This window comes from Saccoglossus kowalevskii, chromosome 21, assembly GCF_978046115.1.
Source record: "Saccoglossus kowalevskii chromosome 21, keSacKowa6.1, whole genome shotgun sequence".
NCBI lineage: Eukaryota > Metazoa > Hemichordata > Enteropneusta > Harrimaniidae > Saccoglossus > Saccoglossus kowalevskii.
Genome location: NC_140661.1, coordinates 27,494,748 through 27,514,078, shown reverse-complemented (window position 1 = coordinate 27,514,078; position 19,331 = coordinate 27,494,748). Strand labels below are relative to the sequence as shown.

Genomic DNA, 19,331 nt, shown 5'->3' with positions numbered 1-19,331 from the left:
TCAGCACAAAAATGTGGCCATTCAGCCATCTTGAATCAGATCGTGCAACAAATTGATGTGCATATATGTAATATTATGTATGATGTATGTGTGAAGTTTGAATGTAATTGGTTTGGGCATTTCTAAGATAGAGGTCCAGACACATGAACACACGCACAGAAGTCAATCCACAAGTCCCAGTTTTTGAACAGCGTCTTAGCTAAAAGTCCATTGACCTTGCTGCACTCAGAAACTCAGTCTCCACAATTTTTACATCATATCCTAATGTATTTCCCAATAATAACACGAGATATATTTGGACTAAATCAACATAATTTTTTGAGAAAATATGAAACAATCACATGGGTTCTATTTTGTGACTTGTGACAGTAACTGTATTTAGGGTTAGAGAATAAAATAGTGAATTTGAGGCTTACATATTTGCATACCTTGAGTCGACGTCCCAATCTTGTGTCCCACATGCAGTTATTTTTCTTATTCTGAATAATACATACTTGTATCCCAATGTACTTAATACATTCCTGAAAAAACAATAGAGAATTGGTCATCACATGTATCCCACTGTACTTAATACATTCCTGAAAAGACAATAGAGAATTGGTCATCACATGTAGCCCACTGTACTTAATACATTCCTGAAAAGACAATAGAGAATTGGTCATCACATGTATCCCACTGTACTTAATACATTCCTGAAAAAACAATAGAGAATTGGTCATCACATGTATCCCACTGTACTTAATATATTCCTGAAAAAACAATAGAGAATTGGTCATCACATGTATCCCACTGTACTTAATACATTCCTGAAAAAACAATAGAGAATTGGTCATCACATGTATCCCACTGTACTTAATACATTCCTGAAAAAACAATAGAGAATTGGTCATCACATGTATCCCACTGTACTTAATACATTCCTGAAAAAACAATAGAGAATTGGTCATCACATGTATCCCACTGTACTTAATACATTCCTGAACAAACAATAGAGAATTGGTCATCACATGTATCCCACTGTACTTAATACATTCCTGAAAAAACAATAGAGAATTGGTCATCACATGTATCCCACTGTACTTAATATATTCCTGAAAAGACAATAGAGAATTGGTCATCACATATATCCCACTGTACTTAATACATTCCTGAAAAAACAATAGAGAATTGATCATCACATGTATCCCACTGTACTTAATACATTCCTGAAAAAACAATAGAGAATTGGTCATCACATGTATCCCACTGTACTTAATACATTCCTGAAAAAACAATAGAGAATTGGTCATCACATGTATCCCACTGTACTTAATACATTCCTGAAAAGACAATAGAGAATTGGTCATCACATGTATCCCACTGTACTTAATACATTCCTGAAAAGACAATAGAGAATTGGTCATCACATGAACAACAGCTTCATTTTTAGCCAAGTTTTATTTTCCCTTATTTTGCTGATACACAAGTTAAAATGCGCCCAACTGTTTGCGCAAAGTTAACAATATATATGAACTCTGCCCGACAGGCGAATGTTGAAATGACCTGTCCCTGTGGATTGGTGAATAAAGATAAAGATAAAGATTTACTAAATAAAGATTTACTAGCCAAGTAGGGAAGTCCCAAGTTGTTAATGTTGGCGAAAAATTGAAAGTTTTTTAAATCTTATGAAATGAAAACTATGAACAAAGAATAAAAATTTTATTTCAAATTATGTCTTAATTATCAATTTTTCATGTCAATTTTTGTTTGTATTGAGCTATCTATCCATTCTGAAAAAAAAAGTTGAAAAATAAAAACAGGTGTCATAAATACATTGACTATAGAGGGCGTTTGACTAGTACTAGTAATTTTAATTGCAGTTTAGGAAAAGCTTTTGTATTTTATATATACATGAAATTTTTAATCATAAATCACTAATAAAAGCATTTTATAAAATAGTATCTAATGGTACTAACTGACTTATGTCAGTAATGAAGAACACAGAAATGATTTCAGTTTTATATAGGGTTAAATTTAGACAGGTTTGCACAGGGTTCAGTTTAGACAGGTTTACACAGGGTTCAGTTAAGACAGGTTTACACAGGGCTCAGTCTAGACAGGTTTGCACTGGGTTCAGTTAAGACAGATTTGCACAGGGTTCAGTTCAGACAGGTTTACACAGGGCTCAGTTTAGACAGGTTTACACAGGGCTCAGTTTAGACAGGTTTACACAGGGCTCAGTTTAGACAGGTTTACACAGGGCTCAGTTTAGACAGGTTTACACAGGGTTCAGTTTAGACAGGTTTACACAGGGTTCAGTTTAGACAGGTTTACACAGGGTTCAGTTTAGACAGGTTTACACAGGGTTCAGTTTAGACAGGTTTGCACATGGTTCAGTTTAGACAGGTTTGCACAGGGTTCAGTTTAGACAGGTTTGCACAGGGTTCAGTTTAGACAGGTTTACACAGGGCTCAGTTTAGACAGGTTTGCACAGGGCTCAGTTTAGACAGGTTTGCACTGGGTTCAGTTAAGACAGATTTGCACAGGGTTCAGTTCAGACAGGTTTACACAGGGCTCAGTTTAGACAGGTTTACACAGGGCTCAGTTTAGACAGGTTTACACAGGGCTCAGTTTAGACAGGTTTACACAGGGTTCAGTTTAGACAGGTTTACACAGGGTTCAGTTTAGACAGGTTTGCACAGGGTTCAGTTTAGACAGGTTTGCACAGGGTTCAGTTTAGACAGGTTTGCACAGGGTTCAGTTTAGACAGGTTTACACAGGGCTCAGTTTAGACAGGTTTGCACAGGGCTCAGTTTAGACAGGTTTGCACTGGGTTCAGTTAAGACAGATTTGCACAGGGTTCAGTTCAGACAGGTTTACACAGGGCTCAGTTTAGACAGGTTTACACAGGGCTCAGTTTAGACAGGTTTACACAGGGCTCAGTTTAGACAGGTTTACACAGGGTTCAGTTTAGACAGGTTTACACAGAGTTCAGTTTAGACAGGTTTGCACAGGGTTCAGTTTAGACAGGTTTGCACAGGGTTCAGTTTAGACAGGTTTGCACAGGGTTCAGTTTAGACAGGTTTGCACAGGGTTCAGTTTAGACAGGTTTGCACAGGGTTCAGTTTAGACAGGTTTGCACAGGGTTCAGTTTAGACAGGTTTGCACAGGGCTCAGTTTAGACAGGTTTACACAGGGTTCAGTTTAGACAGGTTTGCACAGGGTTCAGTTTAGACAGGTTCACACAGGGTTCAGTTTCGACAGGTTTGCCCTTCAATGTATTCTGATATACAAAGATCAATTTATCAAATTCGGCCTTGAAACGGGAAGTTTCAAGTCCTGTATATAGTGATTAACACATTAGTTCATTAGACAACACTCTAGCTTCAGGTTTGTGTATCATAAAACGTTTGTTGCCAACATAATCATCCAACAGAATATTTCATTTTTTGGTATTTTTTTAGCAGCCGACATCTAGATTTATCTGAAAAATGAAATAAAAATAAATAACAACGCGTAAATCTCCCAAATGGTCTATTATTACTGAGCACGCAATGGACCAACAAACTGAAGTAGGTCCCTGACAGCACTGGTATGACCTTGTTTCGTAGGGGCTCTCATTTGCATCATTTCACCTTGCTACGTTACCTGAAACACTTTATAGAATCAACATTCCTTGATTACATAAAGGAGCCTTTTATATGTGCCATCCACTTCAGGTCTTAATGTTTGATAATGAGTTATTGAGTAAAGAGGTATAACAATGGCCAACAGTGAAGAATGCTAATTTCAGTACAAACACCATTGTAAATTGCATGGCATGAACGAAGTGATGTGAAAAAGAATGGTAGCCGATTTAAACGTTCACCTAATTTGAATAAAATACCAGCTAGTTTTTTTGGATTATTATTATTTATTATTTTTTTTGGCCAGTCAGTTTTGTTGGGATCACCTACATTTCCATTATTTCTTGTTACAAATCAGTGTAAAATCGTTGTAGTTGTCTGGTATTTCAGTCTTTTGTTATGGCCACAAGTGAATCAAGCATTTAGATATTGAATGACACGCCTTCCTTCTTTCTTACTTTCAAAAAGATGTGGACATAGCAACATGCCATGTGGGTCCCATATAATGCATGCATAACGCATGTAACGACCACAAAATTTAATTTACACAAAATGTAAGAGTGTGTTATTATTAATTAACACAAATTGATCTTCTCAAAATACACTTATGAGACAGCAATGGATCAAGTTTTTTTAAGGAGGATTAATCACAAATTCACCAAAACTGGCAGAGATTACATCAATTTACAACTGCCTGTTATATAATAATAATAAATGAATTGATTGCATCCTTAGAAATAGTGTCCATTGGTTGACAGCAATAAAATGTTAGTAATAATGTACCATACATATAAAACTAGAGTAAAAGTAAAATGTCAGTTATTGTTATTTCTGATTTCAAATATTTTGTATAAGTATTCACCAACTTGTCTAATTAATACGTCTTCTCTTGAAATTATAATATATTTAAATATCTAGACATCACTTTTCATGCTGCATTTGAAGAGAATTTATTCACACCCAGTATTTTTTTGCAGAATTTCAAATGTAACTGTTCAATTGGTGTTTTGTCCCATCTATTGTCTATTATTTCACTTTTCTTGGGACAAACTCTTTCAGAAAATATAGTCATTGTAATCCATCATATCGTGAGCAGCTATTGTGAGAGCGAGATTGAAACGGGATCCTGGTATCATGTTATGCTACTTGCAAACCCCAAGTAATGTACCTCTGGCCACACTTATTTTATTTGTGGATCGAGTTTGGGTTTACCGATAGTTGACATGAAAAGAATGAAAAATGTGATTACCTTGTTTTATTTCACTGTAACCATGGAAACAAACTATTTTATATCAATAGCCCAGTTACAAACATACTCTGTGAATCCCACTTATTTTATCTCCAAGAGTCACATTAAAAACAAAGTCATTATTACAACTATTGAGGGCGCACTTCTACCAGTTATTACAATTAAAGATAGCAAGAAGGAAAAAATATTTCCTTATATTTTTTTAGAAAAATGAAAACACTTCATCAACTTTGATGAATCACTATCAAATGGGTGTTTGAAACATTAAACAAACTAGCACTGCTACATTTTCGCATAATGTTTGCCTTTGGAGAGGCTGAAATCAAAGACACTCTTCTCTAGTGTCTTTGCTGAAATGAAGCGAGTATTTGAAGTGTGTATTTATTTTGTCTAATCAGATGCACTTGAACTACGGTACAGTGTATTTCAAACAGTCAGTGAATGCTGTTGAACAGTTGACAATGGATTATCTCTGGATTGGTACATTTACATAACAATGGATACTAACATATCACTGGCAACACAAGGTTTCCCCCCAATTTGCAGCCTTAGGCATGTTGAGGGACTGTGCTTAGGCATAAAACCATTCTCTTAACATGACTATTATATTCTGCATTAGCACTGGTCAATAAATTATAACATTTACAAAGATTTTGTAGTAATACAAGACACTTGAAAATATTTGTTCACAATTTTATAAACTGGTTGGGTAATTCCCTGAACTGTTGAGGGACTGTGCACGAATTAGATAATGGTGTGACATTTCGACTCTTTCCTTCTAATAAATCCAAACATCACTCTTGATATTTTTATTTACTTTAATTGTGATTGAAGTTTTGATAATTTTAATGAGTGTACATATTTTAATACATACACAATCAAAGAAAGCTTAGAAAGAACTCCCATGTGCTGAGAGTATTGGAGACACATTAAATATAATTCGAAATTACTTAGCTGAAAACTAATTATGCAAATCAGAAAATTAATATGACCAGATTTGAGTGTAAAACTAATGAGGTCTGCGCAATGTAACAGAAAATCTATGTCTCCAAGTTTAATTGAAATGTGATTAGAACCAAAAAATTATGAATTATTATGCTTATTAGGGAATTAATATGAACAGATTTTTACCCCAAACTAATTAGGTTTGTACATTGTCCTAGAGCATCTTTGTACTAAGTTTCATTGAAATGGAATAATTAGTACCGTGAAAACTCCAAAATTTCGACCCCTCTAAAAATTCGACCGCCTATTTATTTGCCGGGTTTCGGTGTTTTATTTACCTCCAAATTTTCGACTCCACTAAAAATTGCCGACTCATTCTTATTCGAAAATTGCGACCAGTTTTAGTTTTCCCCCAAACGAAAAAAAAAACCGATGTGAGCGTTCAAACGGGACCTTCCTCGAAGGCATGAATCCGGGTTTCTGATTGACTGAGAGATTTTTATTTTATTGGTAATGAAAATATATTCTAAATAAACGAAGTTTCAAATAAAAACGAACACAAAATTCTCGGCATGCTGCGTTTCTGAATTGTTGATTATTACTGTACTCAGTAGTGATTATAATAATGTACACAAAATAAATTTGTTGAATGGTTATGAAATACAAATAAAAGTCAACTTAGTTTCATCGTAAGCGAATGATTCCGGTCTCGTATAAACGTTTGATGCTGTAGGGTATCCGCCATGTTCTCTTAGGTCAAATAGGTCAAATCGCTAATTAACCAATCAAAAAGCTGGATGATGCCAACGTGTTCAAATTACCATAGCTTATTTAAATATGTTAATGTTATTGAACGCAATGCGGAAGAGATTGATGTTGTAGTACGATATTTTGGCTTGGATTTTGATGCGAAAACGGCATGATTTTTTTTAAATAAAAAAATTAGTTGTTTTTAAAAAATAAACTGGTCATCTGAAAAATAATTTAACATTGTTCACAGTGATAACAGCTCATTCTCGAAAGGAAGCTTACCCGCTCACGCTAGTCACGATAAAAATCATACACGTGTACTCTTGAATAGACAGACGTCAATGACTACGGTAAAACTTAGACTCTATTTTAGCCGGCAGGATTGATTGAAATGTCCGAAAAATGACGCCAAAATACACCTTAAAAGTCCCATTTTATTTTCTTAAATCCCATTTTATTTTTTAATCCAAGGGCGAATTTACGGCAGAATTTGGTCCCTCAAATAAGGGACACGTGAGCTTTGATTCTAACCGGATACATTGCACTGGGTCGGGGAGATAGTTTGCTAAACTTCCATGTATCTTTTGTCCAATGGGTACCTGTACTTCGAACATTTGCAAGTTTTCCTAGGTAGTGCGAGACAGCTTTGTCTTTTGACCTATTAGTTTTGTGCTGACCTCTTCTGCGCGTCTTGATGTTTTGTTTTGCTTGTCATAATACTCACTGATTGATGACTTTGTTTAGATTTTGAGTTACAACTCGGCCACGACCTTTGCTTTTACCGTGAAACATGAGGAAGTTTACGTCAATTGACGGACATTGCATTTTTTAAAAACTAATGAAGCACACTGTCTATCATTCCCATTTTTTCATTTGCTGATTTCTATTCTGAAAAATTCGACCGTCCGAAAATGCACCTTAATTTTGACTCTAAAAACACGTCACATTTCTAACACCAATCATTTAAAACCGGTCGAAATTTTGGAGTTTTTACGGTACTTTAGATATCAGTGTGAAAGCTTAAAATTGGTTAATTATGCAAATTAGGTAATTAATATGTACAGATTTTAACCCACAATTATTCAGGTCTGTCTATTGTCCTACAGCATCCATGTACATTCATTGATATGTGATGTATAGTACCTGAGATATCAGTGTGAAAGTTGGTTAATTATGCAAATTAGGTGATTAATATGCACAAATATTTACTGGAAACTAATTGGGTCTGCATAATTCTAGATTCATTGAAATGTGATGATTAGTACTTTAGATATCAGTAGAAAAGCTGAAAATTAATTATGCAAATTAGGTAATTAATATGCACAATTATTTACCCTAAAACTAATCAGGTCTCTGCATAGTCCTAAAGGATCTATGTACCAAGTTTCATTGAAATGTAATGCTAACTACTTATATCAAATGCTGAAAATTAATTAATTATGCAAATTAGGTAATTAATATGTACTGATATTACCATAAAAACTATCAGGTCTGTGCAGTGTCGTATGACATCTATGTACATGTACCAAGTTTCATTGAAATGTGATGATTAGTACTTGAGATATCAGTGGAAAAACCGAAAATTGAGTAATCATTATGCAAATTAGGTAATTAGTATCCACGGATTATTACCAAAAACTAATCAAAACCTAGCATTAGTTCAGAGCATCTATGTACCAAGTTTCATCAAAATCCAATGAGTGGTTGTTTAGATATCAGTGGAACAGTCATGGAACCACTAAAAAATAGCTAATTATCATGCAAATTAGGTAATTAATATGCACGGATTTTTACCAGAAATTAATCAAATCTGCGCATATGTTCAGAGCATCTATGTACCAAGTTTCATCAAAATCCAATGAGTGGTTCTTTAGATATCAGTGGAACAGTCGGACACACATACATACAGACACACTAACTGCAAAGACTCCCATTTTGTGCTTCGCACATGGGAGTCAAAAATATCCATAAAACATTAATAAGAGAATTTATTATACAATTTGGACAAAAGAAACCACAATTTTTCCTTGTCATAATGATGCATTTTTCTGATCTATGTAACTTCATGTGAAAATCCTAATAAATGAGATTTGAAGTTCACAACTGACTGTTTTCAACTTGTCAATGGGGGCTGCAGGATTGTTTTTTTTAAATATTATATATTCACTGACATTTATTATGAGAAGTCTATAGTATCATTTTTCTTACTGATTTGACTGTGTAGCCGCTTCTGGGCTTATCTGTTATTCAGAATCCCATGTTGACTATGTCCTTGATCATTTACTTAGATTTGTACTTACTGTCAGTGTCTGACTGGTATATATAAAATGCGACCAAGAAAGCATCAGAATAGTAAAAATGGAAAGCTAAAATTACAGAACCACAACAATCTGTCAACCATTGCTGTCCACAGCAGCAATATGATTTTACACATCAAAATTGAGAATTGAATTGAACACTAAATACAACAATTCCTGTCAGCATGTGTGATGTAACTGGTGTTTCCATCTATTCCCACTATCCTTAAAATGCTCAAGTGAATATTGTCGAATTCGTGATTGTGCGAATTTTTGTACAGTGTCATAAACATTGCTACAATCAAAAACGCGTTGAACAGGAAGTTCATACTGGTCTAGTACCATTGTCAAATTTCATTTATGTATGGGTGTCTCAAAACAGCGTTTGCGATCGCAGTTGCGACTCACCATAGTGGTAGCAAAGGTGAGAGCTCTTGTAGGACAGCGTTTGCGACAGCGTTAAACTTTCTTTTTATGGCCAATATTCATCCTCCAATATTTATAGCGAAACTTTGTTTGGCTTCATTGCCACGCCAGCGAATCATTGCCATGTTGTTTTGTTTATTTGACACTAATTGCTCTGTCTTCCAGGCTTGCTGTTCATTTTATTTTTACGTATGTTGTACATTTCTCAGTAACTGTGGTGCTGTATCATTTCACGCCAAACACAACTGTCAGCAGTAATGTACATTCACGAACAATTGTCAGTGAGGCTCTGTCAGCAGTGTATCAACACCGATGCGCTGACTGTGTAAAAGTGTATCAACATCGATGCGCTGACTGTGTAAAAGTGTATCAACACCGATGCGCTGACTGTGTAAAAGTGTATCAACACCGATGCGCTGACTGTGTAAAAGTGTATCAACACCGATGCGCTGACTGTGTAAAAGTGTATCAACACCGATGCGCTGACTGTAAAAGTGTATCAACACCGATGCGCTGACTGTGTAAAAGTGTATCAACACCGATGCGCTGACTGTGTAAAAGTGTATCAACACCGATGCGCTGACTGTGTAAAAGTGTATCAACACCGATGCGCTGACTGTAAAAGTGTATCAACACCGATGCGCTGACTGTAAAAGTGTATCAACACCGATGCGCTGACTGTGTAAAAGTGTATCAACACCGATGCGCTGACTGTGTAAAAGTGTATCAACACCGATGCGCTGACTGTGTAAAAGTGTATCAACACCGATGTGCTGACTGTGTAAAAGTGTATCAACATCGATGCGCTGACTGTGTAAAAGTGTATCAACACCGATGCGCTGACTGCGTAAAAGTGTATCAACACCGATGCGCTGACTGTGTAAAAGTGTATCAACATCGATGCGCTGACTGTGTAAAAGTGTATCAACACCGATGCGCTGACTGTGTAAAAGTGTATCAACACCGATGCGCTGACTGTGTAAAAGTGTATCAACACCGATGCGCTGACTGTGTAAAAGTGTATCAACACCGATGCGCTGACTGTGTAAAAGTGTATCAACACCGATGCGCTGACTGTGTTAAAAGTGTATCAACACCGATGCGCTGACTGTGTAAAAGTGTATCAACATCGATACGCTGACTATGTAAAAGTGTATCAACATCGATGCGCTGACTGTGTAAAAGTGTATCAACATCGATACGCTGATTGTGTAAAAGTGTATCAACATCGATGCGCTGACTGTGTAAAAGTGTATCAACATCGATGCGCTGACTGTGTAAAAGTGTATCAACACCGATGCGCTGACTGTGTAAAAGTGTATCAACACCGATGCGCTGACTGTGTAAAAGTGTATCAACATCGATACGCTGACTGTGTAAAAGTGTATCAACACCGATACGCTGACTGTGTAAAAGTGGCAGGAAAGTGTTGGAAGTAGCAGGAAAGTCTTGGTGGAAAAGTTCAGGCGAACGTTTGCGGCCTGTTCGGGGCTGGGAGTGGTTGTTGCAAGAGGGGCCCACAGGGGGCCTATAGCAGACATTAGCATTTGCCTCCCACGCGGGCCCGCTTTAGAAAGTGAAAAACACCCTGCTGCTAAATTTGGAATGCACATGTGGTAGTAACAGCATATAGACTGGGCTCTCTCTGAAATTTGCTTGGTAATAGTAAATTTACTAATCAAGAAAAAAAAGTATTAGTAAACTTTGTCTGGAAACTGCAGAGCATTTTCCCGCGACCGAGCACAACGGGGAAGAGAGAAGGAGGTGTCCCCTCTGTCGTCCGCCGAAAACAAGAACAGCATGCTGAAAATGGTGCTTGCTGGTGCAACCTGAGCTCTAATTTTGTGTGTAATTTCATGACATCAAATTAGGCAGTCTGCTACACAAAATGTACCATTTATGATGGTACAACAAAACATCACAACAAAATATGCAATGTAGACACCAGAACCTTTATTTGAATAACTCAGTATTAATTAAACATATTCATGATTAAGCTCACATTGTTAACAGTGGGAAAAATAGTCATCATTCAAAAGTTTACTAAGTTCACTGCCAAGAACACAAGTCATCCTGTGAATAAATTTTCACGGGAAATTTCTCAGAAAAAAACTCTATGTCAATCAAAAAGCTGTATATTATTATGAAGTAATCTCCCATGCTCATCATGTACTATGACTATTTATTTTCATCGAAATTTCTGAATTAAAGTGAAAAAGTAACTAAAGTAACTTTCGGTAACTCGATCTCAATGATAAGAATGCCCGGTAAAAATGTTACACAAATTATAGTATTTGTCGATCGATTCGCTAACATTGTCCCACCTTCCATTAGCTGTGGAATCATAGCCTTATGTTGCCGACCGCATTATTTACGTGTCAGACTCTGGCCAGCCCATGTTCGACATACAACAGCAAAAATAAAAACAAGACGTCCGAATGAAATTGTTAGGGCAAAATTAGATTGTATGTCGCACCGAAGAGCTACGGAACCGCAGCTAACCTTCCATTATTTCTGAAATCGTGCTGCAGTACGATCAACTTTCCGTTTCTTGGTGCTGTCAGGGTTAGGACACCCATGGGTTTCTGGTTCTGAACACGATTTAGCGGTTTCTCCATCTCGTCGTGAAAAATACTCGTCGAGCAGTTGTCTGCTCTTTTTTGACGTAGTCTCCATTTTCAATAAATAAACAAATCACGTGTTTGATAAGGGCGACATGAAACCGTCCCATACTGAGAGTTTCTTCTATGCTATCGATAAAGAGCCATTGCTCGAAACGTCTAGCTATTTTTAATAGTTATTTAGGACTACGATTACCAAATATTATCTTCTATATACCATACTGAGAGTAATTGTCGCGGGGTTTCTTGAAACGCATGTCGACTAAACTACGCATGTGCGATGACACCAAAATAACTTTAGAGTGGAAAAATACATTCAGTGGCAGTTTACCCCAGACCATTCGTCCTGGTGTTATCACACCGGGACGAATGGTCTGGGGTAGTGGCAGTTCCGTGTTGATCGCGATCACCATGTAACAATTGTTACAATTTTAGAAGTAACGGGACATTATTTAACTTTAAAATGGCAATCACTCAAACTGTAACACGCGTGATGATCACAGTCGAGTCTTGACAATTAAATGAGGGCGATTTGCAAAGGGTATTTTGTACAAAATGTGTTCGTAAATCCTACTAATATATATTTATTTTGTTCGTAAATCTTGTCAAAATTTCGTAATTTACGACATTTGCGAGCGACAGCGAGAGCACAGATAGAGTGACCCCTCCGACCGCATTGATCGGCCCCAACTCCAATATTCACATTGAATACATCAACCATCCGACCAGTTGCATCACATCCGCTGTCTAGTAATCCGGTCTGTCCAACCTAAAAAGTGTACATTGTGTTCAATTTACCTTGAACGTCATATAAACAATACCTAATCTCACACTGCACTGAGCCCATGGAAAACAACAGAAGTTTTTCACATCACACGCCCACGCATCGCGTTGTGTCTGGCAGTATGACCTCGGATATCGGCGTCTTCACCAGTCCCTGTCATGGTCGATTTTGACAGGTTTTACTGACATCCTGATTTTAGATATATTTGTACTCGTTATATACAAAAAATTAAAAAAGGCCGTTTCCCCTACTACTAGGCTTGTTGGTACGCATTTATGTATCAGAATTTTAATTCAATGTCTAAATATAACTATTATGAAATTAGTTCAAATAGTAAAACAAAACAGTAACCCAAAACCCAAAGTGAAACTAGTTTGGGAAGCCATTCCATCTGCAGCACTTTGTTTTATCTCAGGGGACATCGACCCGGGCAGCTTTGGACTTATTTAAAACCGCTTGGCCGGGAAAGTGATCTCCTCCACAGTACGATACTATTATGCTCTGTAAATGCATTAGGTTTAGACATTGTGACGATTGGATAATTTTGAAAATTATTTACGAAAAAATTTGATTTCAATGAATGAAGAATGTTTTTATTCCCTGTAGCGCGTCACTATGTGACAGATGATAAACGGCCATCGAATCGTCGGCGCTTTGCTACTAGGTAGCAGCATGGTCCTACAAGTCGCAAAATGCCTTTTCTCAGGTCGCAAAGCACCTTTGCTACCACTTTGGCGAGTCGCAACTGTGGTCGCAAACGCTGTTTTAAGGCACCCATACATACCTCCAAATTTTGGAGAGTAGAGGACTATTTATAGATGAGAAGCTCCAGTAAGTAATTGTTAAAATTGTTCGATTGACATATCAAAATCCTGTACGTCAATGCCAAAAACAACAGATTTTCACCCAAACTTCTATGATTTTTCTTGATGTTCTATGTCCAGAAGTTAGATAAGTTATTTATTAGAGACGCCCTGGGAACCAAAATTTGCAAAGTAAATCACTCCAGCAATGAAAATAGCCAAGGGGGTAAGGGACTAAATTTCGAAAACATATTTTATATATAGGGTATTGGGTATACAACTAGAACAAATCATGTTTAGTAACAGCTACATTTTTTGGTGTTCTCAACTTTGAAAAATGAATACAACTATCCCACTGAGACCCTGTCAAATCTACTACGTTATTGCCCCACATACACAGGTGACGACTACCCCACTTTAAGAGCTGGACGATTGGAAGTAACACTGTCTTGGCCTTTACAAATGCCATAATCTTTTGTTATAATTTGTGGACCACATTCATGTACATTATATACTACATACAGAAATACAAAAAAATAAAACACTGCTAATACGTAGTTACTCCCTAGTTTGTGTAATGTATGGATTAATCAGAGTTGGCATCACCACAAATTGGTGCCAACATGTCTAGAAGAAGACAATTGTAAACATATGTCAGGTTTGCAAAATTTCCAACCTAATAGGTATAGACCATAGACGTACATGGCTGATAATAATAGACCATTTTCAGTTCACTGCGGGATCCCACATCAAATATAAAAACAAGACTAACAAAGGCTGTTGCATCATTGTGGTGACAAAATATTGGTGGGATTAGATAAACACAAAAGTATTTTTGAGGCATTTCTTCCATGCTTAAATAATGTGCTCTACACATTTGATGACAATCAATTTTGTCGAAGGAAAGTTATTTCAATGCAATGGCAAAGTCGGGACTTCTTTTATGTTTTACAAAAAGAAATAATTAATAATTGTTTTATAGTCCTTTTAGCGTGATGGCCAAAACTAGTCTAAGATCAGCACTGACATGAGTTATAAAATGAAATTCAAGTTCAAAATCAAAATTGTTCCACTGCTTGCTCACTCCACGATAGTCTAAACTTTAAACTTGCTCCTAAGATTTCATCCACGTAGTCAGTGAGTGAGTGAGTGAGTGAGTGAGTGAGTGATGGTGATTGGCCGATATATATTTATAGCACACAGCTAATCTGAATATGCTAATATATGGATAACAGTTTCACGTTTTTTTCCAAATTCTGTAATATGAATTGATCTTGTTTCACAGCAGCCAAAATGCGAAAAAATATGCGGTTCTGATAACATGCACTTGCATGTAGATAGAACTGGTAGGGTAGAACAGATTTTTTTTTTCTTCAGACATTTACTATACTGATTAGATTAACAAAACCCATGTTTAATGATATTTACAGTAAGTTTTCCCATTTAGGCCAAAATTCTGGATAAAACAAATTCAGTTTTAAACTAATTTTTCTTGCTGGCCAAATTTTTTTTAGGGAAGACAATTTTAAGTATAGTAGGGTTATTAGAAGTATACATATTTTGTGTGTGTGTCCTTACATACATAATGAGTGAAATCAAAGGAGAGACTGAGAGCCAGACTATGGTAGAGAATAGGTATTCAGTATTATTGACTACGAACCATTATTACAAAAACACTATTTCCAAAAACATTTGTACGGTCCAATTAATAGGAGGATTATGGTAGAGCTACTTATGGTTTGAGCAGCCATGTTTGCAAAAAACACATCTAAACTAGTGTTATGAAACTGTAAAAATACTCAGTGAAAACACATTTTTAGGCCACGAAAACAATTGATGCACAGTGTGTTTTTATTTAGCTTTTTCATGAAAGTTGAATTTTTTTTTCTCTTGTTCAAAATTTTTACAATAAAAATAAACAAAAAATTTAAAATAAATTTCCTGACCCTTAATTATTACACTTATGCATATAGCAGCCAAATGCTGTTGTGAAATCAAAGAAAGCTTAGAAAGAATTCTCGTGTGCTGAATGTATTGGAGGCATACTGTATTTACTATTCAAAGCATATCTTCAAAACACATAAAGCAAAAGTTGTGTTTATTGTGAGTGTGTCAGATACTACAATCACTCATAAAAATGAAGTCACATAACCATTCATGGACATGCGGTATAAAGTAAACAGATCTTTGTATTACCCAAAAGCACCTATGTACCAAGCTTCATTATTATGCATAGATTTCAATAGAAAACATCAGGTTTGTGCATTATCCCAGAGCATCTATGTATGTACATTGAAATCTGATAATTGGTTCTTGAGACAGACAAGACAGGTCACGTTATCTCGTTCCACATTTTTCCATGCTTTGCTGCCACAACAACTTAAAGTAAAGTGTTCTGAACTCCTTAAATGAATCCATCTCCATGTCAGTGAAGTAATAACTAAAGAAGGAAATCGGCAGGAGCAAGATTCCTACTATCACACAAGAAAATTAAGTTATCAACATCAAGACTTTCATTCATACAATGAATACATGTTCATTTGATTGCCATAGGTTTATAAGATTTGAATAAGAAGATGATCAGAAAATTGTACGATACTAGAATACTAATTGATGGGTGAGACCAAATTAATGGCTATACAGGAAACAACTCAAGAAGGCAGAGAGTAAGTCCAATCAAAATGCTTCACATGAGTAATGATTTTACAATATATGTAATTCTTGATCAAATCAAAAATCTAGTGTATAATTTGATAACATTTTCCTCCCTAATTTTAGTATGTAGAATACCAGTACATCCATAACATTTGGTCTTTGGAACCGGCAACTTACATAAATCTTTTAGCCCCACCATTAAACTTGAACGTTATTGAAGATAAGATAATATTTATTAAATCATTATCTCCCGGAGAAGTAAAAATGGTCATGCACAACAAAACAAAGAACAACAACAATCTGAAAATTTGGGGGGGGGGGGGGGTAGCTAGAGGAAATTAGTACCGGTACATTGATAATTGTCAAAATAATTTCCATTATTGTTTTAAATTATATATATATATTGTTCATTTTTTTTTTTAGCTCCACCCCCCTCCCTTATAAAAATCCAACCAAGTTTTCAAATGTGTGGACTTTACACTCCATCATTGTTTTGAATGTATTTTTTTACCTCTAGCTATAAAATAACAATTTTTTTTCTCATACAGTAGCACGCTACGGTAGTATTTTTTTTAAGATTCAAAGTTTTTTCTGTTTTCAGGTACACATAATACAGTGAGAGCAACCATGCATTTGCTGTGCAAGTCAAGGAAAATATACTAACACCAAAGGAACTTTCTTTTCAGAAGTTCCAACAAGTTTTAGGAACTTGTAGGCCGGTTTGTTGTATTTTTCTTGTAAAAGAGTTGGAAACCAACATGGCCAATTCCAGTAACCCATAGAGCTTGGTTACGAAATCAAAGTTGACGTCACATAATTTTTACAATGTTGGGATACATAGAAGATGTTCATCATAGAGTGTTGCATGTTCAACTTCAGTTATACAACTACCGTACTCGACCGTGTTAGCGCCCGTGCCCGGGCAAGCGCCCCACCCCCCACTTTTGCGCAATTTTTATATTTGTGGTCACATTCGGCAAAGCGCCCACCCCTTCAAAATGCAACTAATTTAAAACTTGGTCTTGCGTAACTAATCTTGGTAATCGTTTTTATATGATACAGCGTGGATATCGATCGCTGTGAACATGTTGTGAATGCGTAGAACACGGTAACCGTGCGTAAACTACGCTTCGACAATGACCTGTTAATACAAGTAAAATGCGATAAATATTTCATGCCATATTCAGTTTACCTCTCAAAAATGGCTAGTTACTAGTTTTTTGGAAAAACCATGTCATTTATTCGCTGAAATCAATTCCAACAGATCGTACTTCAACATCGATTATTCACTTCCGCATTGCGTTTACCGGAAAGTCTTCGGGAATTTCCGAAGAATTGCATCAGTACAACACAGCATTCTGATTAGTTAATAACCAACTTGACCCATTAGGTCAAAGGACGCTGCTGTAGGTCAAATCTGCAATTGCATCATGGCGGAAAGTGATTTTCATCGAGAGTTTGCATACGATCCAACAACTTTGTCAGTGGAAATAATATGACAATTTTGACTTCGACTGTGTTCCAACAGACTCAAATGTTTTTAATTTCGTAAATTCTGGTGGTACATAATTAATATTGTAATAAAATGTGCGTATTTTTTGTGATCATTTCTGTTTCTTCATTGTGAAAATCAATCACGACACAACTAATTTAGTAATTTGATTTTCCCTCAAAGACGTAATCTGTCACTAGATGAATCAAAATTTTCATTTGCACTCTTTTTCGAGGGGGGTGCTCGGGTAAGCGCCCATCCCTACAAAATCGTGATTTTCTGAGTTGAGGCCCCTGACGCGCTAACACGGTCGAGTACGGTAATCTTCGAATAGAAAGTGTGGCCATAGGTTTTAAGACCACTAAAATTTGTGCGGTTTCACCATTTCTTTTATCGTAAACAGCATAAATTATAAAATGCAAGATTTTTTCGACTTCCAACATCGGAAGTTCCGACGATTTATGGTTTGCTATCCCTTTTTTTTCATTACAATTTGTAATTTTAGAATCCGAACATTGTTAACATGTTCAATAACACATTGTACTATTTTAGTCTATATAATAGTCTATATGCTGGGATTTTTCTGTCCCTTATGAATATTTAACAACTCTACATGGATGAGCACTGCTTATGGTAGGTGTGAATCATCAGTTTACCTGTACAAGTCTGTTGTTTCCAGATTGGTGATAGAGGGACTGGGACTTGACCAACTTTCTCAGAGATATATTTTCACAAATTTAGTTTCCATTTTTTACAGAAGCAAGATGTTGTGGGTTGAATGTTGTTTCTAGTTATTTTTACATTTTGATGACCTTTGACCAATTAGTAGCCATTTTTGTCCCAAACCTTCATCTTGTTTCATATGCCATACCTGGCCTTCAAACACAATACACATGTTTCAGGGTACAAGTTCTATATGAATCCCTCACTATTTATGGAGCAATTCACCTATCTTTTTTCTCATTTAATTGAGGCACAGTCCCTCTATCACTTGATAGAAAGACTGTGATTGAGGTTATTCATGTGACCTCAGTTATTCAAGATTTGCCATAAAATTGTGATTGTGCCAGGCAATGCATTGTTTACAGGACAACAGAAGATTTCATCATACTCACTGGGTATGTCAAAATAGTAATATAACTGATTATATTTATTACTTTTAATAAAAGTGAAACTTTTTGTAAACATTTATATTTTTGTTTGACCTTTCGTCAAGAGGGAATATTTTTTGTAATTTTGGCAGAATATTTTTTTTTCCTAAAACATACATTGTTTGCAATTTTTTCAACTGTCTCTATTTGCAGTATGTTTTTCTAGCAAATACATGTTTGCAAAATGTTTTTCCACAATGTTCATGCCCGACCCCTTAGAAGCTCCCGGGACAAAACTGGCCGGGAGCATCTTCGCTGCCCGTTTGGTAGTTCAGGGCCTGTTAAAACAGCAAGAAGAACACTGTGAAATACAAACACCGAGGAACAAATGTTTGACAAACCTTAAAGGCGCCGACTGAATTCCTACACATATCGTCCATGGTCTTCAAAACATGACAACTACGGATTTTGCAAATCACCCGCCGTTTCTCGCCAACGCCGACCTCGGCTAGACAGAGAGATTCAAATGAGGCCAGAAGGCGTTAATTACATGCAAATCATATTAATATATGCAAATTATAACGTAGTATTTAAATATTATGCTAATTTATGT

At 36.2% G+C, this 19,331-nt stretch overlaps 1 long non-coding RNA gene across 1 annotated transcript; it reads right to left on the bottom strand.

Annotated features, from left to right (window-relative positions):
• Positions 1-465: 465 nt before the first annotated feature.
• On the bottom strand, positions 466-19,251 carry LOC144364037 (uncharacterized). The gene is made up of 2 exons (XR_013422808.2): positions 19,120-19,251; positions 466-521 (listed from the first exon to the last, which is right to left on the bottom strand). It is a non-coding gene; the product is annotated as an uncharacterized LOC144364037 (long non-coding RNA).
• Positions 19,252-19,331: the final 80 nt, after the last annotated feature.